This window comes from Sus scrofa, chromosome 2 (assembly GCF_000003025.6).
Source record: "Sus scrofa isolate TJ Tabasco breed Duroc chromosome 2, Sscrofa11.1, whole genome shotgun sequence".
Lineage (NCBI taxonomy): Eukaryota > Metazoa > Chordata > Mammalia > Artiodactyla > Suidae > Sus > Sus scrofa.
Genome location: NC_010444.4, coordinates 96,737,545 through 96,765,168, shown reverse-complemented (window position 1 = coordinate 96,765,168; position 27,624 = coordinate 96,737,545). Strand labels below are relative to the sequence as shown.

Below are 27,624 nucleotides of genomic sequence, written 5' to 3'. Positions count from 1 at the left end.
GCTTATTAATATGAAATGTTTACCATGTTTTTTGATGAACAACATAACTTCTCAGAAAAACTAATAAAAATTAGGGATTTGAATACATGGAGAAATGAGCTTATTTGTATCTGTATACATATAACTAGAATTAGGAAGATAAAACATAAATACTATTAATAGAACAGATATATATATTCTATTAGAAAGGGCTTTTAGAAAGATTCTTCAACCAACCAGCTTACAAGTTGTCTACAGATTCAATTCAATGCAATGCAACTAGACAAATATTTATCAAGCGTGTATTATATGCTAGATTTTCCCTCAAACATTTTCTAGGAAGGGTAGGAATACCCTTTCCCAACACACACACACACACACACACACACACACACACACACACACACACACACACACGACAAGTCACATTATGCCAAAAGTACAAACAAAATGCTGTGGGAATCTATAGGGATTATAAAGGTCTGAAGCATCAGGAAGACACCATGGCATTCGAGATGCTACTGTTAAAAAGGGTCTGAGTTCAACACAGAGAGCTATGGGATGAAAGTCACTACAAATCTATTCGCTCATAAAACTGCCAATAGTAAAACTCATTCAAGTCACTAACTTACTTTGACTCAATAAGTAGAAGGCAAATGATCTATAAGAGAGAAGAAGGGATATTCAGGTATCCAAACACTCAGGAGACTCTAAGTAGCCATAGCTCATGAACAAGCAGCTTGTATAAAATGGATTTTCATTTCTATCTCAATCTCCAATGTATCATCTATTTTTCTATATTTAATTCCTATTTTTCATGTATTATATATGTTTGAAACAGCTCCTACTTAATTTTGTCTGATATTGTGGATAGTTACAAATATGTGTCTACATATTTTACAGAAGTCTGCTGTTCTCAAAATACCACTCCCAGATATTAGGCCCAAAGCATTTATAATACTTCAGAGCTCACTCCATGAAATACTTTCATAGTAATTTTACAGAAGGACCCTGATTAAAACTCACACCTTTAAGATAATGTATAAATGAAATTCTATACCAGAGACTCACTATTTAAATACAAATTTTCATTTCTCTCACTATCTGAAAGAAATCACCCAAAAGGATAAGATTTGTATCATGGACCAACCAGTTCAAAAGAAGAAAGATAAATGAGCAGAAATGTGAGATTTTAGTAGAAGAAAAGAGAGAAACATTGAGAAAGTGTGTTGTGTGCGTGTGCACATGTGTGTAACTCTCCAAGTTGCTTCTATGATCTGCTTCTAACCAAAATATTTTCTATATTTTTAATCGCAGATACATATTTTTAAAATTTGAGATTATGGATAATGCCTTAGGTTCCTACTGTTTTCTCATTTCAGCATACATTCCCAAATAAATATTTTAGGAATTATAATTTCTCTAGTGTATTTTAAGGACATCTAAGCTGACATCTTTATTTCAAAGTAAACACTAACTAAAAAAAACCTCTTTTTTGCTCTTTTAATTTTCTACTATTTTAGATGGAATAGTAAATCGGTATATATTATTTGGTGGTGATAGAAACTTACCAGTTCTTGAATGACTTTCTCCTTCTCTACTTAGGATATACTATTCTCATATTACTTCAGTTTTCCGAGATCACTCCTTTATAATCTCATCTGCTTATACACTTCCCCCTCCAAGAAGTCTCCTGAAATAAAACAAAATAATAACAGCTATAGTTCTCTCTTATTGCTTTAATGTGACAGACACTGAGCTAACTGCTTTGCATCTCTTATCTCTTTTAATACTTTCAGAAATTCTCTGAGGGAGGCACTTGTAGATAAGGAAATTCAAGCTCTATATGGTTCAAGTAACATTCAGGTGTGTCAGATAACAAAAAGAAGCATGTTCTTTATGTGTTTTTTATCTCATCCTCCTACTTGTGCATATGTGTAATTATGTGTGTGCAAATATATACATATACATGTACAAATGCATGTATGTGTGTATAAGTATACAGGTCTGTCTATACGTAAAACATAAACACTCACATACACACACTCCCACTGAATTTTATTGAAGGTTGAAGCTAGTGGGATTTTTTTTTTATTTGTTTTTTTTAATGACTGCCCAAAGATTGGATTATAAAGTGGGTAAGAGCAATGATAAAGTCTTATTTATAGTCTTTGCCGAGTCTTCCTAGTGTCTTTGCATTTCCTTCATTAACACAGAACATGACTCATAGTAGTTACTCAGTAAGTTATTATTGATTGAATAAATAAAACATCACTATATTTGCCTGGAGAACTGAATACAGTTACAAATGCCTTACAGTCTTAAAATATTTTCATTCACTAATTCCCTCACAGCTGCTTTTCACTAGGAATAATATTTTCTATTCATTTCATCCTCCCCCCAACCTCCATATTTTTAAAGTTCGTTTTAAGGAAATTTTCCTATTACTAAAAATAATATGTTCTGAAAATGTCAATTTTGATTTTGAGTAGCAAAATTTATTATAGATTAACAATTTTATCAAAAATCACCTTTTATATTAGGGAAAGTAAGAAAGAAGTATCTTTAGGATCTTCTTTTTAAGTTGATACTAATTAGATTTCTCTAAACCAAGTTTAAAGCTCACACTGTTCTGGCTTGGTAGTGCCAAGTGATAATCCAATGTGACATACATTTCCTATAGCAATAACGTTTTGGCAGATAAACTCCCCAATGAGAAACAACCATTTCTATGCTTAGATGAATTTTGTGATAAAACACAAATGTAAAAAAAAAAAAAAAGTAACAGAATTAAAAAATATTCCACCGTATAATGAAGCCCCATTCCTTGTTTACAGAAAGTACCTTAATCCATAGAGGGTAAAAACAGTGAGCACATGATAAACAATACATCATAGATTCCTCACTGTCCTTGGAAGGTTGATAGAATCACTGATTATTATTTACACCGAAATTCATTCCTAGAAATCTTGTATCCTTTTCCCTTCATTATGCAATGCTGTCTTGGACCTGGGAGTCTAGAAATGTGGAAATTATAACACTTTGACATACCATGTAAATGAGGTATCGCTGTAACATGGTATTTAAATAAAGTTTGGAACAAACATTCAGTAGGGAAGTTTGGAAAACTTATAACGAGATTACCTCCTAACTTTTTTATAAGAGTATTCTTGTATTCCCCCCCAGCCATCTTTTAATTCCAACAAGAAGGTACAGTGTGCCAATTTAGCTCTCCAGCAGCAAAGCTACACCTTGTATTATTGTGGCAATTAGTCAGGAGCTGAGTCTGTCGTTTGAGCCTCTCCTCCTTTTCTTTAGGTAGCTAATATTTGACTGGAGGATCTTTGTCTTTCTGATGGCAATACTGCATCAGATGCTATCAGTCTCAATCAACAAGATATTTGCCATCATCAGTTCTGAAAATTAGGCTAGTACAGGATAGATAATAAAAGTTCCCACATTAGTCTATACACTTTATTCATTTTCTACATGTTATTTTCATGATTAATTGCAAGACCTGGACAACTGGATGTCTGTGGAAAACTTTAGGAGAGACCCAATTTAAAGTTCCTTTTAAAAATGTACACTTATTTTAAAAAAATCATGGCTAACACAGCACAAATGACTGGCCAAACTCTCAATGCTACCTGTGGACCTGGAAGAAAGAGACAGAACAAAATGAAAACTCCTCATGCCTGGAAATTAAGTCAATATTTTTAGAACTATATTGTTCTTAGGGGAAGTTATCTGTAAATGAGTTAGAGACAAAAACTATTTAGAAATTAATACAATGTAGGTTACAAGTATAATTAAAAATTGACTCCCTTATTTAACAGTCTCTGCCAGGCAGGCTAGATATCACCCAAAATATGCATTTATTAAAATACATCTTCATCTTTCTACTACTCAAGAGCTGCTAACAAAAAGTGTCAGAGAGATTCTCTAGTGTCCATCTCGGTGTCCAGTTGGCAGCACCCGGAACTCTCCATTTCTCACGCTTTCTAAACTTTTAAAATTCCAATCATATCTCCCCATTCCTTCTCTTCAGTTTTCCCCTCTTCTTTTTCCATACTTCATATTATAAGTGAGCACTTAATATGAAATTTCTTTCTGTAAAAAAAAAGAAAGTATTTAAATCTAATGGAATAAATAAAGTTCCACCAGGCGAAAGACCAGCAAGAGCAAAAAAGTATCCATGGAAGAATCTGGCAAGAGAGGCCCAGACAGTCCCTCCCTCAAGAAAAGCCAGTGTATCTCCTCAGAAACTATTTCAGTCACCATGTGTTCTCTAAATAGCCTTCTGAAGAATTTCCCAAGGAGATTTCTTCCCAGGGCACTTGGGAAAGGTTCCTTCCAGTAGGGTGGGTTTGGGAAGGAGTGGATGAAAGAGACCATTAGGTCAAGTTACTAAAGATAGCCTGACATATGCTTTAATCCTGACAGAAAAATAACTAAATAAATCATAAGGAAACAGTGGAAAGCTTTCTGAATAACAGTAACAAGTTTTCAAATTCAAGTCTGGCTATTTCATTGCCAATACATATTTACACCAGATTATAGAAAGTTACAGCTTATAAATAGCCTACCTTCTAGTGTTTTTACTCCTGAAACTATTTCTCAAAATAGTGCTCTTCTCTTTTGAAATTTGTGATCTTGAATATTTACATAATAGAGAAGTAAAATACAAATTATTAACAGTTTCATAGTTTTTAGGTATCTTTAATGTAGAAAGCCACTTATCAGTTTTACTTGCCCAAGTATTTTAAATTGATGAGCCGTTTTGGAGGGAAGCAAATAGAATCTAAGTTTAGGCTCCATTTGTGCTCTTTGCCAGTTTTCAGCAGAGCTGGCTGGGAGAAAGCTGAAGGGTGCTGATTTAAAATCAGAGTGGATAGGTTAAGTGGTTGTTCTTTCTTAACAGAGAGTTTACTAAAAACATATTTAATGTCTTGTATTTATTATTTACTTAATAAGTATAGATTTAATTGTGCACATATGTCAGCTTTATTGAAAAGTATTAAAAGTTCACATATATTTAAATGAAATGTTTCTACGTGGTTAATATCAGCTAAATCTAATTTCTAGCTGTTAATTCTTCAATTTTTGCTTTGCTTTTATTGTATCTCTGCTCAAAGCTATAACATTAGATGTACCCACTTTATATTGTTTGTTTTGTGGGCATAAGTTCAAAGTTTTGAATACTTTTATAATAGGTAATTGCTATTTTCAAACGTGGAAATATATCCCTATAGTTCTCTGTTGATGTCTGAACATATGTAAATGTAGGGCTACACACTGAACACGCTTGCTGATGAGAGATTTTTTAAATTACAGCTTATTGTTTTAGTCCAACAAATCGTCATATTTTTATATATTTCCTGTGGGTAAGGGGAAATCATATCATTTCCTTCTCCATGAATGTCCACAACAAAGTATTTTCTAATTTTTGCCTCTCTTTTGTGGTAGTTTGCATCTAAAAAAAACTTAGTAGAAGGTGTTTCCTAGATTTTTAGTCACTGATATGCTACAGGTTTGGTGGAAGTACTGACAAATTATATAATAATTTCATCTGATTTTTTAACTTAAAGTTTTTTATTTTTAAGTCCTCTTGAATATATTTCCTTTTTTATAATCTCTTGCCTGTGTATACTAGGGAGCCATTTTTATATACCTTTTTCTATTTGATTAAATTCACTTTTATTTTTCAGGAAAATGTCACACCCTTAAACAATGTTTGAATTCTAACACCTTTCCAATAGGATCAGGAGAGCTTACCACTGAAAACCTCACATCTTACTCCTTAACTTTTAATAGCTTGGAAAATTGCATTCTCCCAGTATTACTTGAAATTGGATGAACATTAAAGAGGATCTAGAATCTTTTTCTTTTGACAGATTTTAATTAAGTAAATCACTATCATTTCAGCCTCCCTATAAGCTAACATTGCAAAAAGAGAGAATTAAGATAGACTGTTAGAGATCTTAAGTTTTGCAAATTTCACCTTAAAATAATCAGATAACAGATTTTGGGGGGGGGCTTTTTTGGGGGGGAGGTCACAACTGCAGCATATGGAAGTTTCCAAGCTAGGTGTCGAATTGGAGCTCCAGCTGCTGGCCTACACCACAGCCACAACAATTCGAGATCCAAGCCACATCTGCGACCTACACTACAACTCACTGCAACACCAGATCCCTAACCCACTGAGTGAGGCCAGGGATCAAACCCATGTTCTCATGGCTACTAGTCAGGTTCATTACCACTGAGCCACAATGGGAACTCCCTCAGATAACAGAATTTAATGGCTGCTATCAGTATACATTTATGTCAGTTCATTCTAAGATTAAAAATTATAAATCAAAAATGTTAATAATTACTACCATGATATTTTGCCATCAAACCAAATACATGAATGAAAATCATACAATTTTCCTAATTCTGCATAATAAGCAAAAAACAATTGAAGTAACTGACTTTCAAAGCAATGTAATGAGTTGAAAATCAACTTAGTAACAAATATTAAAATGACTGAGGAAATGTGTACAACAAATATGACAAGCAAAGAGTTAAAATCCAATGACACAAAGAACTAATTGATTAATATGCAAAATACTGATTGAAAATACTATCTGGAAAATCTTATAGATAGAGGGAAAAAAGTCACACATACTAATAGTGAGTGCATGTGTGTTATGTGTGAAGATATAAAAGTACAAAAACAAAACAGAAACAAGTAATCCCTAGGAAGAGGGCAGGGGAAACAGGAGAATAGAAGACATTTCAAATACAGTTATAACATTTTGTTTCAAAAATGAATCAATCAATAAATGAAGCTAATATTGTAAAATTGTTAACATTTGTCAAATTTTGCCAGTAGGTTCAACAGGGCTTATTATTTTCTATACCCTTCTTACATTATTTATGTTTAATATAACTTTTTTATTTGAAAATAGCCATCAGAAAATTTACCAAAAAAATGATAAAAATGATGAGCAATAAATAAAATAATTGAGTTTTTCAGCATTACAAATAGTCAAAAGATTCAATTAGAGGAATGATAAAAACAGGCAAAAGGTTATCAGAGCTTTTAAAATGTAGGATACTTAATGTTACCATGGGTAGGAGGACAAAGTCACATTCATACAATGCTGTGGGCGTGTAAATTGATGTAACCTTTCTGAAAATCCATTTGGCAGTAGGTATAAAGAGCATGAAAATGTTCAGCTCATTTTGATCCAGTAATTCCATTTCTGGGAATCTAGCCTAAAGACAAATGTGAAAAAAAAAAAAAACATAGGCACAAATATGTCAGTCATATATTTATTTATCTATTAACGAATATTTATAGACCCCTATGATGTGTTCAATGTTGTACTAACCACTTAGTCTGTAATAGACATCAAGACAGATAGGTCTCCATAGAGTTTTTCCATTTAAGTATTTTTATAATAACAGGAAATTGAATATAGGGAGCTCCCGTCGTGGCTCAGTGGAAATGAATCTGACTAGTATCCATGAGGATACAGCTTCGATCACTGGCCTCGCTTAGTGGGTTAAGGATCCGGTGTTGCCTTGAGCTGTGGTGTAGGTTGCAGACACGGCTTGGATCTTGCATTGCTGTGGCTATGGTGTAGGCCGGCAGCTATACCTCTGATTCTACCCCTAGCCTGGAAAACTCCATATACTGTGGGTGTGGCCCTAAAAAGACAAAAAAATAAATAAAAGTTTAAAAAAAAGAAATCGAATATAGCTTAACTATGCAACAACAGGAGATATATATATATATATATATATATATATATACACATATATACATATATATACACACACACACACACACACACACATACATATGCACACATGGATATATAACAGAATTATAATTATGCATATAACACACAATTATAATTTTCTAGCAAATAATCACATTTACTGAATAGTTACCATGTACCAGGACCTATTTTGATCATGATTACTCATTTATCATCTAATTCTCACAACTATATGAGTTACTATATTCATTTTTTATTCTTTTTATAGCAAATTATCAAAACCTTAAAGTAATTTAAAATAACACAAGTTTCTTCTCTTATAGTTCACTGGGTCTCACTGGGTTAAACTCAAAGCATCGGCAGGGCTGTGTTCCTTTTGTGGCTTTAGGGAATAATCCATTTTCTTCCCTTTTTTAGATTGTTTCAAGCCTTCATTCCTCATTTGTGGCACTATTTCTCCATTTTCAAAACCAGGAAGGTCAGGGCAAGTCCTCTCAGATTGCCATATCTCTGGTTCTTTCTCTCTTGCCTCTCCTACTTACGAAAATTTTTGTGATCACTGTGGGGGTCCACCTGGATAATTCAGTATAAACTCACCATCTCACAGTCAGCTGATTAGCAAACTTAATTTCAGCTTTAATCCTAATTCTCCTTTACCATGAAACCCAGCATAGGTTCTGCGGATTAGGACATGGACATCTTAGAAGGCCACATTCTATCTACTATAGGTAGGTACTATTTTTATTCTCATTTTAGATAAAATTAAACAGAGAGAACAGGTGTTCATTATTTTGGCCAAAGGTGATAACCCTTATTAGTAATGAATCTAATATTCAAACATAGCAATGCAGCCCAAAACCTGAGTCCTTAATCACTACATCATATTTCACAAGCTAATTGCTGATGCTAAATCTCCCATAATAAAATAGAAATATTTCAGTGAAAAGACAAGAATCTGCTAAATGTTATTAGCATTTACCTCTTAGTCCTAAGTATAAGGGTAATTTTTTTCTGCTTCTTTATATGTTTTTGTAATTTTCCCATTTTCTTCAATCAGCATAGTTACATACTGTCCTTTTGTCAGCTCCTTTCCCGTGTGGTTCTGGGTTCTAGCTGACCAAATATAATATTGTATGTATTTTGGAAGGTGGAAGCAAACACAGTCATTACACTCTAGTGGTCATCATCAGTCAAAGGCAATGAGAGGCAGATACAGAGCTACAGGTGATTTCCAGCACCTCCTCCTTCTCCTCTGTGTCTGGCTTTCCTTCCTGACTGACACATCTGGCCAAGAGTAACCCCAGGCTTATCACCACATGCTCAGCTATGAACTCACAAGAGACAAGAGCCATGAAAAGCCAATAACCTTCTATGGATTTCTACACCAGCTTCCCTTTGTGACCCAAATTCTCAGCTGAATTTACCTGGCTTCCAGATTTCCACACAAGAACCATCTATTTAACCTGTGTCAGGCTGGCTACTTAGTTATCTCAGCTATAATGACTCCTTTTGGTGGGGGGACTTTAATATTCTTAGCTTTTCTCACAATTGTAGAGGTCTCAATTCCTATTATACACTTCTTTTTCCTAATGCACATAGTACTTCTTCATCCCTGATTGAATTCTGACTGATAGAGTTATTGGCACCAGAACTGGGTTTCTCTGTCATAAAAACTAAAACATGTGGCAATCACATTGAGACTGGTACTGCAAAGAAGCTGCAAGGACCTAAGGCTTCAGTTAGTGAAAACGTGAAGGACAATATAGAAACCACTTTTGGAAGCTGGAGGAAAGAGGCTCAAGTTATATATTGGCAGAAATATTAGCCTTACATGTGGAAATGTGGTAAACATAAAGAGTACGTAAGGAACTTGTTGAGCTGGCTAAGGAAAATGTTGAAAGTGTAATTATTTTCTTCTAACTACATATGGTAAATATGAGAAAATAGATAAATTTAGGAAATATTTAGTATTTTAGCACAATTTAGATGGATTATATAAGGTCAAGGACAGTTAACCCTGTAGAATAAGGTTCATAAAGTAAGAAATGGCCTCAGGGTACTGACTAAATTCAGGAACCTACTAGTAGAATATCATCTCAGATTAAAGATGGAGTCAAGGGAGTTCCCTCATGGCTCAGCAGTAATGATCCTGACTAGCCCATGAGGACATGGGTTCAATCCCTCACTCAGTGGGTTAAAGGATCCAGCATTGCCATGAGCTGCAGGGTCAGTTACAGATGTGGCTTGGATCCTGTGTTGCTGTGGCTGCGGCATATGCTGGGGGCTACAGCTCTTTATTCAACCCCTAGCCTGGGATCTTCCATATGCCATGGGTGCAGCCCTAAAAAAAAAGAATCAGGAATGTAGCCTCACAGACCCTTTCCACTAGACAACAAGCAAAAACTAGTAACTTTGCCTCTTAGATCCTTTCTACTGATTCTCAGCCCAAGATAGAATGGCCTATTTCAAAGAGATTTAAGGGGAGTATAAATATCAGTAACATTCCAGAGAAGGCTAATTATATTGGCAAAAGTACTGACAAACTGAATTAAACAGAAGAGAATTCAAAGTCAAAATATCATTGGCTTCCCAAACTTTCTATGGGTGAAGAGCAAACTGAGAGAGTTAAATGGCTCCAATCCTGGGCCATTTTCTGTGGAAAGGAAGGGTGAGTCCAAATGTAGATCCAACAGGCTGGAGAGTGGAATTTAAAACCCTAGGAAACAACTCACAGGGCGCATGACTAGGCTATACCTAAGGAACTGGCATTGCTGTTGCAGCTGGATTTCAGAACTGCTAAGGTCTAGTGACTGCTGCTCACCTCTCATTCCCCCATTTTGAATGGGGATGTCCACTGAAGATTTCCTAATGGTCCACTCTAAGACCATCTTGCTACAAGGATCTCCCAGAGAGGCTGAAGTGAAAAGAGAGTTGCCAGTGAGCCCCCAGCTATGTCAGGCCCGCCCCCCAGCCCAAGTCCCAGTGTCTCTAAGAACAAGGTGGAGAAGAACCAAGCAGCTCTGGTGATAGGAGAACTGAGGCCCCAGGCAAAACATCTCAACCACAGCTGAGACCAGACATGTGTAGAAAAGATTTCTTTGCTATGTCCTGTCTGAATTCATGACCCATCAAATTATAAATAAAATAAAATGTTGGTTTTTCACTATATTTTGGGATGGAGTAGACACATAAGAGAAATAATATATAATTGAAACAAATATGCAGTAATTTTATAACCTGCCCAAACAAAGAAAACATAGATTGAGCATGTCTTTCCCCATTGGCTAATTTGGTAATTTAAATTTTAAAGTTTAGAGTAATAAACATATTAATGTTATGAATTAAAAGGTATCAATCCCACTGTAATTCACATACTATCCCCCATAAGCATTTCTATGTGACCTCAAGATGGACATTGCCTTCCTTTCCTCTTTTCTCTCATACTCTTCTCTATACCATCCATCTGGCATTCCCTGTAAACTTCCCTGTGATATGGATATAAAATATTTCATTTATATTACAAAGTTTAAGGTACTAGGAAATGTATTACAGAAGACAGAAGGACATATACAGTATTATTCCAGCACTCAGAGAACCCAAAGTCTTGCAAGCTATTCAGACGACTTGTATAACTAAATACATGACTGTTACACAAGACTGACAAAACTTTGTTCCAAAGGAAATTCAGAGTATTATAAGGGACTAAGGAAAGAGACTATTTTCTAGAGGATATAAAAATGAGTCTAGGAGTTCCTGTCATGGCTCAGTGGTTAACAATCCTGACTAGTATCCATGAGGACACAGGTTTGATCCCTGGCCTTGCTCAGTGGGTTAAGGATCCAGGTTGCCATAAGCTGTGGTGTAGGTTGAAGACATGGCTCAGATCCTGAGTGGTTGTGGCTGTGGTGTAGGCCAGTAGCTATAGCTCTGATTCAACCCCTCACCCAGGAAACTTCATGTGCCATGGGTGCAGTGCCAAAAGACAAAAAAAAAAAGAAAAAGAAAACCTAAAAATAAAAATGTGTCTATGTAAGGAGACATACCTGAGATGAAACTGGGACTAAAGAGACTTCTGGCCCAAAGTAGATTCTAAAAGTCCTCAAGAGCAGGAAGACCGTGATCTTCATGAATTCTTCAAGCACCTGTCAAAGGGGTTTGAAAATTATAGAAGTTCAAATATTGTTTATAGAACAATTATGGGATGGGTTTCAATTTTTGTGTACTACACTGTGGAAGAGAATCAATTATCTTGTGTTCCAGGATAATTGACAGGTTTTTTTTTTTTTTTTTTACCTACCAATTTCTGTGGGATGCAGAGAAGCTTGCATATAAAGCCCTTGTGACAGTTTTAGATAAACTCTAAAAGCATGATTTATATTAAATGAAAAATAGGACATAATTCACTAATATTTCTCATGCAGCAATGATTTTGCCACATACCTAGAATAACAAGGGAAAACAGCTCTGATATGATAGTCCATACAGTTTGCTCAAGATATTTTGTCAGGTTCTACATTTTCTCATGTTATAAATTGTAATGTTTATAACCATCACCATATGATCTGATTGAGGTAAACGAGAATGAAAGAGAGGGAGAGAGAAAGAAAATCTAATTCAGAATAGAGCTGTAAAAACAAAAGATGAGAATAAGGTCCTTTATGTCACTGAGATAAATTGTTACACCCTTTTATGTTCTACATCATGGACTTCTAACACATTCACAACTTGTATGTGTCATATGGGCATGAGCTATTTCTCATCCTCCCACTCATACTTCCTTCCTAATAGCAAGTTGTTCCAAAATATCTTGTCAGCAAGCCTTTGCTGCTGCTTGAAGACAAACTTGATTCTGAAACCCTTTGCTCCTTGCAAAAGAAAGAAAAATAATCTTGTTTTACTTCCAGTGTTAGAATATAAATCAGTATCATAGATAATTTCAGCATTTCATGAGTGTTTAAATTAAATACATTTAGGACACAATACCTATTCTTGAGAAGATTCAAACTATAAAATTGATTCTGCATGGACATAGATAATAAAACATTTCTCAAATTCCTGGTTTTCTTGCTTTTTTAAAAAAAAAATCCTTTTTCCATACTATTGACTTGTATGTTCCTAGTTAAACAAAACTATTAAGAATTATTATTTGTTTGCCATATTTCAGAGGAAAATCTCCATTAATGTAGTTAATACAACCATATTTAAGCTATAGATTGGTTAAAAAAAATTCACCAACCCCAGCTCCAACTTCCCTGAAAATTGCAAAAGGCTTACAATAAAATATTAGCCCAGAAACTGAAGATGGCTTAATCTAGCCACTGTTTAGGCCCCAAAGAAATCCATAACCCCACCTTCAAACTTCTGCACTGGATAAAATATTTCAGCCAAGTCACTCTTCATTGCCTACAGTTTAGTGTTTGACCTTAGTATCTAGTTCAGATATGTGATCAAGGAGTAAAGGGTGGAACCAATAAACCATCACCATGTGATAACTGATGCCCACATTCTACAGTTGTAATATTGGAGCTGGAAGTTCCAATGCAAATATCAGCCAATTAGGCATAGAACATGCTTTTGTAGTATTTATATCCCTGGCCCACAAACAAATGGTATTCAAGGGACAGAAAAGCTATCCCTGCATTCATTCAATTATCCACTCAGTCATTCATTTATACACATATATTCATGATTTTCAATGCAATTACTTATTTTTATGTTGTTGAATCGAAAAGAAGTGAACAGAAATGTTGAGACTGAAGGTGAAAGCCAGTTAAGCACTCAGTGCTGAAATTAATGGGTAGAGCTGGTGGTTAGGTATAATATTGGAAAGAGTAAGGATATTCTTCGTCTGAGGCTAGAAGGGAGGAGATCTGGATAAATTAAAAAGAAATTCTGTTTTGAAGAGAATGAAAAAGGGAGGAGCTCACAGAAGCTTACATTCATCTCAACAAAGAAGTGATTCTGGGAGTTCCCTGGTGGCTCAGAGAGTTAAGGACCTGGCACCGTCACTGCTGTGATGTGGGTTCGATTTCTGACCCTGGAACTTTCACATGCTGTGGACATGGTCAAAAATTTAAATAATAATAAAAATAAAACTTAAAGGCTTTAAATATTTTTTTAAAAAGCAGTAATTCTGAGAACAAAGAGATGGTAGAGCATGGCTTTGGGGCATGAGAACATTGGAAAACTTTGGAGAATACACTGAATAGCATTGTGACAAGGAGGATTTATACAAAGTCAAATCAGAGGTTTTTTGAGTTCCAGTCTCCTCTGGCATGGATTAGGTTGTATAAATACATAGTAGACATAGTTAATTTTAGATTCACAACTTTCTGCAGCAGTGCTTAGGAGTTTGAAAGGTAAGTTGGAGGAAATGGCCAGTGGAATGTTGTTCAAGTCCAGGGAGATCAAAAAGCTGGCATGGTAGAAGATAATGAGTAAATATTTGAATTAGAAGTGACTGAGGAGACCATCTTAAGACTGTGGTCATTTTATCATGAGAAAAAAGCAATGTGCATTCATAGTTTCCGCATTAGCAAGTAACAAATTCAACATTTTGGAGGTGTTTACTCCGTTAATGAACAGCAGATTCGCCCTAATGTTAACTCCAATTTTGACCTTCAACAAGACCCTAAGACTCATGCTAACCCTGACAGTCACCTCTTCTTTGATCTCCACTCTATCACTGAGTTCAATTCATGGGCCTCTATCCCATTCCTAACATATGACTGTTTCCACTTTTAAATGATCACTACCTAAATCTCACCCCAAGGAGAAAGTAAATGTTAGGAAGAGTGAACTCTAGGGTTAAAGGTGAGATGAATGTCAGGAAAATGAAGATAGAAATGAAGTAATTCATTAGGCTAGACAACAAAAAAGTTGTGGGCTACCTACTGCATACACTAATTTTTTAAACACAATCCTGTCCATATTCTAAATTCAATTTATTTTAAAAAGGGAGAACAGGTATACACATTTAAACTTTACATGTTAAAACAGTCAAGTAAATACGCCATGAATCTGTGGTAATCTAGCACATTATTCATAGCGTTATAAATGATTGGCTACTGGGTCTTGGATGCACAGGGTGGCAAGTTAAACCATAACACAAATGGTGAACAAAAGAGGTGCTCAGAAATGGCTTGGAACAACGGCATGAAATTGTCAGTGAACCCCAAATTCCCAGTGAGATCCTGCTATACAGCACTGGGAACTATATCTGTATGTGTGACTGGGTCACCTTGCTGTACAGTAGAAAATTGACAGAACACTGTAAAACCAGCTATAATGGAAAAAATAAAAATCATCATACAGCAAAAAAATTTTACAAATAAGATAAAATTGTCAATGAAAAGAAATGTGTGCACTGCCTTTTTTTCTTTATCTAAAAGTTGTTTAGTAAACTGTCATGAAGAAAATAACAATAAAATCAAAAGTAGAGCCAAGTTCCTGTAGAGACAGAATAATGGAAAAGTCTTTGATGGTGTAGAAAAATGAATTCATAGGATCAGAGGAGGAGATGAGACTAAAGGGGTAGTCAAAGTTGAAGTATGTCTAAGGAATAAGGTGTGAGTTTGTTAGGAATCAGCATATCAGAGGGTATAGCAGAGAAGAGTTGACTTTCACCCTCAATGATGATTGCAGTAAGGAATTGACAGATATTGGAGTTGGGGAATAAACTAGAAGGCCATAGCAAGACAGGAAACAGGATATGTAGGTTTTGCTGTTGGCAGAACTTGAAGCTTTTGAAACCACAGAGGCCTGACTGGGGACTAGGATGTTGGTGTGATCTTGTAAACTTGCTTCCTCTGCTTGGGTCTGTTGCTGATAATAGCTGCATGTCCAAAGAACAATTGTCGGAGGACTGCCCCTCAGCACATGTGCCTTCTACATGCTGAGCTCTGCAATGAAAACAGAGGACCTTAGGTGAAAGAGACCACTAGGCCTCCTTGCTGCAGGAATTATGCTGAAATGCTAAGCTATGTGAAGTTAAATAAATTGGCAGTTAGTTGGTGAAGTGAAGATTTGCAAACTCTAGCATTATATCTAGTTGTAGAAATCAGGGCCTGAAATAGTCAGGACAACGTTGCACAACTGCTGACTCAGGAGGGCCTCCACTATTTCCTTCCACTAAATAGAAAAAACAGCATCTAGTTTTTATCCTTAAATCAAAACATGCATTGTAGTTTTTATACTGATCATTCTGTTTTGTTTTACAACATCACACTATGGTATAAGAAGTACTAGATAAGAGGGTAAGAATCTTCATGCCCTGAAGTTACTAAATTATCTGATCTTTCCATAGTACAGTGACATCAGTAACGGGGTGATCTACATAACTTTTTTTTTTGGGGGGGGGATCAACATAATCAGATTTTCATATTAGAAAAATGATTTTTTTTAAGGGTCACACCCATGGCATATGGAAGTTTCCAGGCCAGAGGTCGAACTGGAGCTATAGCTGCTGGCCTACACCACAGCCAAAGCAACACCAGCTCATGGCACTGCTGGATCCTTAACCCACTGAGCAAGGCCAGGGATTGAACTTGTGTCCTCATGGATACTAGATAGTTTTCTTACTGTTGAGCTGCAACAGGAAGTCAAGAAAGATGATTCTGATACCAACACAAAGGATGGGTTGGTAAGGGCTTTTGGGAAGAACCCACTGGAACTAAATCAAGGAACTATCATCAAAATCTAGTGAGAATTCATGGTCTGAAAGGAGACAATACATTAGCAGGTTTAAAGTTTGATGACTTACTGATTATGAGGGAAGGGATGGAGTAGAGAGAGGAATGTCACTAGGGTGAAAACAGGATCCCTGGTTTGGGTGGAGGTGCTCTTTCTTAGAGAGGAAACATAAGAAGGTGAGCATGTGTAAGGGGAAAGATGCCAAATTTACTTTTAGGCATGTTGATTTTGGATATTCACTTTAAGACACGTTGCAGATGTCCAGTAGGCATAAGGATAAAGCTCTGAAGATATATATATTCAGAATGTATACAGTTGGATCATCCAGAAAAAAAGACCTCTGAGGCCCAGACAGCATACTTTCATTTTAACATGTTTGACTCTTTAAGCTATAGCTGAACAAGGATCAGCAGACTAAGTATTGTCTTTATGGAAAACTTCATTTGAAAAAGAAATTATTGTATGCAAACAACTGCCATTTAATGGATTATTTTCTTTGGTCATTTGTGCACTTAAATGTTTACTAGAGAAAGAGGAGAAATGTATCCTTGTTTGTATGTGTGTGTGCTTGTGCCCACTTGAGAGTGTGCCACCAAAAATATCAGGTATTGGAGTTTCCGACATGGCTCAGCGGAAATGAATCCATCTAAGAACCGTGAGGTTGTGTGTTTGATCCCTGGCCTCGCTTAGTGGGTTGAGGATCTGGCATTGCCATGAGCTGTGGTGTAGGTCGCAGACGCAGCTCAGATCTGGTGTTGCTGAGGCCGTGGCACAGGCCAGCAGCAATAAGGCAACAGCTCCTATTAGACCCCTAGCCTGGGAATTTCCATATGCCGTGGGTGCGGCCCTCAAAAGACAAAAGACAAAAACAAACAAACAACACAAAAAAGCAAAAAACAAGTATGTGTGTGTGTATACATAAAATTCTTGTGAATCAATACATATGAGGAAATACAAAAAATTTGTTCTTAAGGGCTAAGAGGAACACTAGTTTTGGGAGGATGAGGAAGAGAATTTTTAGTATGTATGTATGATTATTTTGCTTATAGTTCTGCATCTAGTGGGGAGTAAAGTTAAAATTACCCAGACAATCCCTATTCAATAATATAAAGCCTAGAAAGCATGCTTCCACAAGTGAAGATCTTCTCAAGAGCCAATAACTCTTAAATACTTCAATTATAAATTCTAATTCTTATGTTTGTGGTACACAATTATTTAGCTTGTGGGAGGAAAACAATTTTTAAGAGTATGGTGATTACAGGAAAAGACTTGAAGAATTGTAATCAAAAACTGAAATAAATGAATTATGGTTAAATAACTGAAAAACTGCATGTGCTACTTCAGTAATGATACAAGTTTCAAAAATTCAGCTGTAGGAGTTCCCGTCGTGGCGCAGTGGTTAACAAACCCCTGGCCTTGTTCGGTGGGTTAAGGATATGGTGTTGCTGTGAGATGTGGTGTAGGTCGCAGACGTGGCTCAGATCCTGCACTGCTGTGGCTATGGTGGCATAGGCTGGCAGCGCAGCTCCGATCTCACTCCTAGCCTGGGAACTTCCATATGCCACAGGAGCAGCCCTAAAAAGAAAAAGAAAGACAGAAAATTATATTTAAAAAGCAATCATTTCTTTTCCTCTATATTTTATCTATGGTTCTTATATATTCTTGACATTTATACTAAACTCATGTTTATATAGAAGCACAGTTCTACCATCCTTTTCTTAAGCCCAGGCCACTTACTGAATTTTATGCTTGGAGTTGCCTAAAATCTATTCAGACTTCTTCTATTTAAAAAAAAAAAAAAAAAAAAAAAAAAAAAAAAAAAAAAAAAAAAAAAACAGACTTTTCTAATGGCAATGAGTTCAGTTTTCCTTTAAGTATTTTAGGGGGTTCAATAAATGACACTCATTTTGTTTCTTCCTTCTGAATTTACATCTCATCAAAAACTGATGAGTGAATCTCAGAATATTAACTTTACTACTGATAAAGTTTATGGGAGAGAATGACTTGATCAGTGATGAGATTACTCAGCTAAATTAATCACCCATTTGATTGGATGAAAACAGATGCCCCAACAGGAATACAGCTGCTCTCACAAGCTTAACCATAGTGCAGAGAGCAGAAAAGAACACATGCATCTGGCGACAGTTTGGCTCTGAAAAAGGCCACCAGGGCCTACGTCAAGTATATTTAGCTTTTTCTCCCAATTTATCTCTCAGGTAAGTCATTCATTCCACTTTCAAAGAAAAGGGGAGAAAAAGAGGAATGAAAGAAATTGAAAATATTCTCCTCATACTTTTCTGAGGAAGTGGAATAGAAATTTGCTTTCCTCTTAGAAAACCCAGGCAGTGTAAACACATCCCTACATCACAGGTAATAAGTAACAAGGACATTTCCATCACTTTCAGTGTATCCTAAACCCTCTGTATTTAAGCCAGATACTAGAAATCAGGGTAATGTTATGAAGAAAGGGGTCAATTCTATGGTTATAAAACTGTTAAATTTCAGTTTCTTTCCCTTTTCACTTCTCTAGCGGGTTTAAGGAAATGAGTGATTCTCATCTTGTTTAGAGAACCAGATTATCTTTAATGTCTATTCGTAGTTCTTATTTAAACTTTATAATCTAAGTATATATTTTAATGGACAAATTCATTTATCAAATTTCACTTTTCATATCTATAATGGTTAATGCACTTAAACAATATTCTACTTTTAACTGATATGCCCCTGCTTTATTCTGTTTTAGAGAGTCACTACAAACCACCTTAAGTGCATTTATTTTTATTGAGTTATAACTGACATATAACGTATTAGGTTTAGGTATATAACATAATTATTTGATACATGTATATATTATGAAATGATTACCACAAAAAGTTAACATCTACCATCACCAAAGTTATAATCCTTTCATCTTGTGACAAGAACATTTAAGATTTACTCTCTTAGCAATTTTCAGACATGCAATACAGTATTGTCAACTGCTATAACAATGGTACATTAAAACGAGAAGTTCTGACCACCTTTAACCACTTGCCACCCCCCTCACCCCATCCATGGCAATCACCAATCTGATCTCCATATCCGACTTCAATTTTTTCTTTCAGACTCCACATATAAGTGAGATCAGAGTATTTGTCTTTCTCTGTGTGATTTATTTCACTTACTATAATGCCCTCCAGGTCCATCCATGTCACAAGTGGCAGGATTTCCTTCTTTTTATGACCAAATAATATTCCATTGTAAGGCATACCTGTCAGCTATTTGGTTGTTGAGCAAGTATATTCCTCCAACAGCATTTTCTCACTTCCTGTCCCTGTGTCACATTTTGGTAATTCTCAAAATATTTCAAACCCTGTAGCAGGAAAAATATATGATTGGCCGAACACTCAGATGATGGTTAGGATTTTTTAACAATAAAATATTTTTAATTAAAGTATATACTTTTTTAGACATAATGCTATTGCACACTTAGACTACAGTATAGCATAAGCATAACTTCAATATGCACTAGGAAAGAAAAAAAATTGTGACTTTATTGTGATATTTGCTTTGTTGCCATGATCTGGAACAGAACCAGAAATAGGTTGGAGGTAGACCTGAACATATATGCCACATTTTCTTTGTCCATTCAACCAGTGAAAGACACTTAGATTGCTGCCATGTTTTGACTATGGCAAATAAAATGCTGAGATGAACACAGGGATGCATTTCTCTCATTCTTTTCAAGTTAGTAAATTAATTTTACTTGGATAAATACCCAGAAGTGGAATTGCTAGATTATATGGTAGCTCTAGTTTTAGTTTTCTGAGGGAACTCCAAGCTATTTTCTGTAGTGGCTGCACCAACTGACATTTCCACCAACAAAGTACAAGGTTCCTTTTTCCCCATATCCTAACCAATACTTGTTATTTCTTATCATTTTGGTAACAGCCATTCTGACAGATGTGAGGTGATACTTCACTGTGGTTTTGATTTACATTTCCTTGATGGTTAATGATGTTGAGCACTTTTTCATGTACTTGTTAGTCATCTGTATGTCTTCTTTAGGAAAATGCCTGTTCAGATCCTCTGCCCATTTTTTAATTGAATTGTTCACTTTTTTTCTATTAGGTTGTGTGATTTTCTATGTATTTTGGATCATAATCCCTTATCAGATACATGATTTGCAAAGATTTTCTCCTATTCGGTAGGTTACCTTTTTATTTTGTTGACAGTTTCCTTTGCTGTGCAGAAGCTTTCTAGTATGACGAAGTGTCATTTGTTTACATTTTCATATGTTGCCTTTGCTGTGCTGTCAAATCCAAAAAACCATTGCCAAGACTGATATTAAGGAGTTATTAAGTTTTTTTCTAGGTGTTCTATGGCTTCAGATCTTACGTTCAAGTCTTTAAACCATTTTGAATTGATTTTTGTACACAGTATAAGATAGCAGTCTAGTTTCATTATTTTGCATGTGGCTGTCCAGTTTTCCCAACACCACTTATTAAAGAGACTATTTTTTCCCCATTGTATATTCTTGGCTCACTTGTCAAATGCATTCTTTCTAAGATCTTTATCCAAGAGAGTTGACACTCAGATTAACAGTCACTAGAGTGATGATTTTGTTCTTTGTTTGCAGGAGTGAAAGAGAGAAGTGTGTTAAGGGAAGGACTATTTGAAACAAAGAGACAAATCAAAAGAATTTGGGTAGGAAGGTAGTTAACTTTAAAGTGGATGATTAAAAATTATCTATATACTTAAGGATACCTAAAATTGAATGCCATAATCATATTTACCTCAGTTTCTAAAGACTTATTCTAATTAGTAAGTTAAAGGTAGAAGTTTTACTATACAAAATATCTACAGGTTGTATCTTCTGTTCTTATTAGATTTAACATTATGACTAGAACTTTAACCTCTCCCCCAGAGAAAAGAAATATTCCAGGAAAAAAACTTAGTTTCATGATTTAATTACACAACTAACATATACCTTTATGATGTTAAAAAGATAATAATATTATAGATCAGTGCATTGTCCATATTAACATTTCTATTTAAATTAAAATTTTTCATAAGATTGCTTTAGCTTTTTATCACTACAATTAATACAGAAGCTTAGAAGAAATGAGTGATAATAGCTCATACCTTTGGATTTCATGAAAGGGGAGATACATAGTTTGTTCACCAAAGTATTCTTTATGCTAAACACATAGTAAGAGGGCAATAAAGTTTTGTTGAATACATGAATAGATTAACAAACTGGAGACAGCTTAGAATATTAAAAAAAAATTAGTCTCAGTCTTCTTGGAAGGCTTTGTTAGTTTATAATGGAGCTGAAAATTACTGACCTTTTCAAGAGAAAGGAAACATACAGGTCTCCCTCATAATTGTGTTATGTTTAAAGATGCCAGATTTTTACGGAACATTTTAAAGGCTTTTTTCCCCTAAGTAGAATAAATTTGGCTTTCGTATATGAAATGGTGTCTTAGAAAGTTCTCTCTTATTCCTTATTCCTAAAGGATATTTTAAATAGATTAAGAAAGTGTAGTGATAACCCTTATTAAGCATAAAATAATGAATTGTTGACCTGCTTTTATGGAAAACAGAGAAATTTTCATTTGTACTTTAATTTGTCTGGATTGGCAATGAACAATAGGAGAGGAAAAAAAAAAAAAAAAAAAAAGAAAGAAAGGCAATACTGACTTCTCCAGGCTCTGAGTTTAGGAAGAGATGGAATGATTATTTAATATAAATTGGGAGATTTTCTACCTTTTAAGATAGAAAAGTTGTTGGAAGTATAACTATAATGACCCTGGGGTAATTTGTATTTTAAAGCAATTCAGAAAATGGGACAAATTATGTAGCAAAATAGTGAGAAATGAGATTCAAATCTTAGTTCATTTGCTTTTGAGCCATGCAACTTTATGAAGTGACTCAATCTCTGTGTACTTAGTTACTTCATTTATAAAATGAGAAAGTGCTATTTCATAAGAACTAATGTAAGGATTATGACCATTTAAATAGGGGACTAGTACTCTGCCTGGCATATGGTAGGTGCCCAGTAAGTATGAGCACCCCTTTTTGTTCCCTCAGAAACGTGGGGAAATTCTGAAAAAAAATAGCCTACTCTCCTGTAAGGAAAGCACTTAAAGGAACATGAAGCTAAGTAATGTAATGAAAGTTTTATAATATTTAGCAAGATGCTAAAACAATCTTATGAAAGTTTTTAATTTAAATAGAAATGTTAACAGGGCCAATGCACTGATCCATAAAAGTATTGTATTTTTAGCACCTACAGAGTTGTGTTTGGAAAAAGTGAGATACAGAATTTCCAAGAGACCAAATTTTCTCTAGCCAAGCTCTGCAGCTGATTATTATGTAAACTAAGGCTTGAGCTGCACTGGTCTCCACAATAATTTTCTTTGGAGAAGCAGCATACTACTCTTTTCACTTTTTTCCTTAGGGAACAATATTCATATGGTATAATTATAAATAAACAATGGGGCGAAAGGTTGTTTTCAGTGCTTGTACCATTGGGAAGCCCACCCTACTCTTTTTCTTATCTTCCTAGTGTGGTCCCCCATGCAGCTGTTGGGAAAAGTTTAGAACTGAGCTGAATCCCAAAGTGGGATTCATATGCTTGAGACACAAACTAGGCTCGATTTAAATCAACATAAACTAGAATTAAAGACAGAGTTGTTGAGATTCATGTGGGCTGATTCTTGCCTTGTCTTCATTTCCAGCAAGAAAGTACCTTTCTTATATAACTGATGGATAGGCTTCTTGACTTGGAGACTTCATTCAATTTTTCAACTATTGGTTTAGCTGTTACTATTTTACCAATTCCCAGGTCCATCCTTATGTCATTAATAATGCCAAAGAGCAGCTGTGTTAAAGCTGAGGCTGTCTCTCGACTTTGCCAGCCTTTGAGGTCACCAAATATAAAGTAGTTCAAAGGAATTCTGCTCTCTCCAAGGTTTGGTGTTTCCCCCACCTGTTACACTGTTAGGATAGTTTTCAACTTCATTGGCTAAGAGAAACCTTTTACATTCATTTCTGTGGTTGTTCTTTCTTCTCTTTTTCTAGTGAATACTGCCATTTTCTTTTCCTTCTGTTCTTCTAACTTAAATTCTCTGATTAAAATTTCTTTCCAGGATCCCATCACACACTCTTAACTTTTATATGGATCTCATCCAATGGTTCAAACAATGAGCTACTTCTGCTATTTATTTATTTATTTAATATAATGATTTTTTTTCCTTTGTAGCTGGTTTAAAGTGTTCTGTCAATTTTCTACTATACAGCATGGTGACCCAGTTACACAACATTCTTTTTTTCCCACATTATCATGCTCCACAGAAAAGAAAATCATGGACTTGGAGAATAGACTTGTGGTTGCCAAGGGGGAGGGGGAGGGAGTGGGATGCATTGGGAGCTTGGGGTTAACAGATGCAGACTATTGCCTTTGGAATGGGTTAGCAATGAGATCCTACTCCTGCTTTTTAAAGATCAGCCCTGGAGCCTTCTTCTTGAGTAACATCAGCTCCTTCTCCAGCTCTTCTGATATATTTCAGACTCTAGATTAAGTTCTCTATTGTCCTTATTTCCATCCCTTATGAGTGAAGAAGTAAAGTAGAAAAAGAAAGCCAGGAACAACAGGAACAATAAAAATACACAAGAACAAACAAATAAGTAACTATGATGTTGCATCAAATGTGGCTCCAGTACCCTAATCTAGTCTTCATGAGTTTAATATCAATTATAACATTTAATGTTTTAAATCAAAGATATGGCTAAGATCACAGTTACTATGGAGACCTCAGAAAGAATATCTGACCTTCAGTGAGTCGTTTATAGCATCAGTGAAAGACACATTAAGAGAAAGGCATTTAAGAGGCCCAATATTTCATTCAGAGAATTTCTTTTTACTAAGGTTTGTGAGGTCCAGGTTATAGAAATTTGGGGCTTGATATGAATAGATCATTATTATTAATATTAAATACAATTTAATATTAAAGAATACCTAATATTAACAAATACTTTTGTTTTTCTATATACTTTTCCAGACCTTCCAAGGTTTTCTTATTTGGTTGTACATTTGAATCAATTTATAAAAGTCAATCGATGTAACAGGCACAGAAAACCTGAGTTCTGTTTATCTAACCAGCTGTACTTGGATTTTATAGAATTTTAAACTGGGAGAAATGTTACTCAAGTTGCATTTCAATGAAGAATACACATTTATTGGCTGTTGGCTCATAAAAACTATGAATGCATATCTTAGAGATACAAGTTAGGAGTGGAAACCCAAAATGATCAAATAAAAATCTGAAAGAATAAGTGATACAGTCTGTAAGCAAAATTCTAGTACTCTTCCTTTGCCTATCCAGGAAATGATGTTTCTGACTCAAGCACCTTTCCTAAATGAGGGCTTCTTACTTTTATATACACATTTTAGGGGGAAGAGAGATGATTCTTCCTAACCAACTTTCAGGAAAAATGTACCTATAAAAATATACCTGACATATCTTCTGTTTTCCCCACCTTCCATACAGATCTTGATGAGTACATAACACACATGTATGCATGTGTGCACACACAATATTGTGTCTGTTCTCTATTGATGCATTAATAAACTATCACAAACTTAGCACCTTTAGCATATACTTATCATCTCACAGCTTCTGTGGGACAGGAGTCTGGTTTCTGCTCAGCTTGCTCTTCTGTTCTGGGTCTCATATGGCTTCAGTCAAGAGATCAGCAGGACTGTTTTCTCATCAGAATGGTTGACTGGGGAGGAATCCACTTCCAAACTCATTCAGGTTTGGGCAGAATTCATTTCCATGAGGCTGTATAATCAAGGCCTACAGGTTCTACAGGCTGTCTGTTCTTGCCACGTAGGCCTCTCCATAGATGGTTCACAAGATTGTTTGCTTCTTTAAGGCAATCAGAAGAGTGGGAGTGGGACATTTTGAAATTATCTAGGCTCTGGTCTTAATGAACTTATCGAGAGATTACTATTTCTCTGAAGGCTACATCAAGAAGAAAGAAGTTTATTTGGGGTTTTCTTGCACCAACTCTGAGACCAGGAATTGTAAAGACTCTTGTACTATGTACATCTCTCTGCATCATTCACCTATATATTCTGCGACTCAAAAAATCTTGCATAATTTACTGCACCTAAATTTCAGTTCAAGAGCTTATGTTTATTAATCCTTTACTTCCTGACATGAGAGCTCACTGGGACTTCCAACTTATGACGCCTGTAAAGGTGTATACCAGCCCCCTTCCTTCTCTAGGGTTCAACATCACACCTACCCCCTGGTCATTTCATCTACTCCAAGGTCTTAGAGACAATCTATATGCCAGTGATTCTAAGAACTATCTAAAGCCCAGAGTTCTCTTTCTATATTCAATTCTACATCACAATTGACTCCCTAACATTTTACTAAGATGATCTACAGATCTCTGAATCCAAACAGTTAAAAACATGCATCACCATTCTCCCTCACCCCATCCTCTTGAGGTTCCCAGGCTAGGGGTCCAATCAGAGCCTACCTATGCCATAGCCACAGCAATGTGGGATCCGAACCATGTCTGCGACCTATACCACAGCTCACGGCAACACCAGATCCTTAACCCACTGAGCAAGGCCGGGGATTGAACCCATGTCCTCATGGATTCTAGTTGGGTTCATTAACCGCTGAGCCACCACAGGAACTCCAAGATCATCATTTTCCTAAACTAGCTCTTCATGAATCCAGGCTCCACACAGAGGTTGGCAAGGAGTGGGGATAGAACGAGGCTTTGTTTCTTGTCCTCCTTATGTTCCAGTCATAAAAACCTAGCTCTAGCCTATTCCAGATCAGTAGATATAGTCAGGACAGCAACTATCCTGATGCTTACTAACTTCTCTGGAGTCATGTTCACGCTTCATTTCTGACCCCAGAGCATTTGCATTTCCTTTTCTTACTTGAAAACTAACTTATTTAGTAAATAAAAAATACAGATACACACACATACACACACACACACACACAAACACTATGATTGTTTAGGTATGTAGACAAAGAGTTTTAGTTCTCTTGTCTTCCATATTGCCACAAATGGACAACCTGTGTTTTAATATCTTTTAAATGCACCCAGTTCACATCATCTCCCTGGCACTAACCTCAGTCAGGTCCTCACTTGTGTTCCTGCCTCTTTTGCCCTTCCAACCATTTCTGTTACAGCCTGAGTAGCTTTCTGAAACACAGATCTGTCTGGGTCATTCCCCATTGTTCTCACCATCAGGCCTGGATTATTTAAAATGACCCAAGTGCTCTTGATGACTGAAACTGCTTATCACTCCATCTTCCTGCATCATATGAATGCCTACCAAACTCCACAACATTTGATTCTGCAGTAAGAGTTGCTACCTACCTTTGTGGAGGAATATTTAATGTGTACTTATAAACATTACCTTAGCTGGTTCTTGCAAAAATCTTACTTATTAAATCCACATTTTATAGTGGGAAATAGAAAGGGTAAGTGACTTCACCAAAGTCACACAGCTATTAATTGAATATTAATTGGAGAATGTGGGTTTTGACTTCAAAGACCCTTATATTATTTTCTGATATATAGTGTGTACACTCTCCTTTCTCATTTCTGGGCTTTTGTTCCTCTACCTAGAACTCATTTATTCCTGCCTCATGCCTTTTTCATCCTTGAGGTCTTACTAGCTCAAGTGCCCTTTTAATGTGCCTTTTTACTCTGCTGTAATTTCTCAACTGCTTTACTCTTCTGCATTTCCCTTTAGACACTAAGCTGTGTGACAGCAGAGATGAAATCTACCTTGCTCTCGGTGGCATCTTTAGTATCATGACACATACTTTCTAAAAAAATCTCAAATATACTGGTTCCGAAAATTCTGATGTGACTTAAGAAAAGGGATTTTGTTTCATGGTAAATCAAAAGGCATGGGGATTTTTTTTTTCTTTTTTCATTTCAGGAGAACCAGTCACTAGTTCCCAGGTCAAACAGAGTAGTACTGATCTGATTTACTGTTTTCAATGTAAAGCTGCTTCTCACGGTCAAAATTTTATAAATATAAAAGTGGAAGTTATATTTTATGAGCAAATTCTCTAATAAGCCCATACAATGGTTGTTAAATTTCATATTGAACAAGATTTTCAAACTTTATAATATGAGAAATGTAAATTAC

At 35.6% G+C, this 27,624-nt stretch overlaps 1 long non-coding RNA gene across 2 annotated transcripts in view; it reads right to left on the bottom strand.

Annotated features, from left to right (window-relative positions):
- The window catches only part of LOC110259421, a 34,026-nt gene extending 14,239 nt beyond the window's left edge, over nucleotides 1-19,787 (bottom strand). The window contains exons 1-4 of one of the 2 annotated variants that reach the window (XR_002341812.1): nucleotides 19,690-19,787; nucleotides 11,792-11,890; nucleotides 7,090-7,239; nucleotides 1,551-4,089 (exon numbers count right to left, since the gene is read on the bottom strand). This is a non-coding gene — a long non-coding RNA (uncharacterized LOC110259421). Of the gene's footprint in view, nucleotides 1-476; nucleotides 4,090-7,089; nucleotides 7,240-11,791; nucleotides 11,891-19,689 lie in introns of those variants that run through there. The other variant, XR_002341811.1, reaches the window with a different exon arrangement.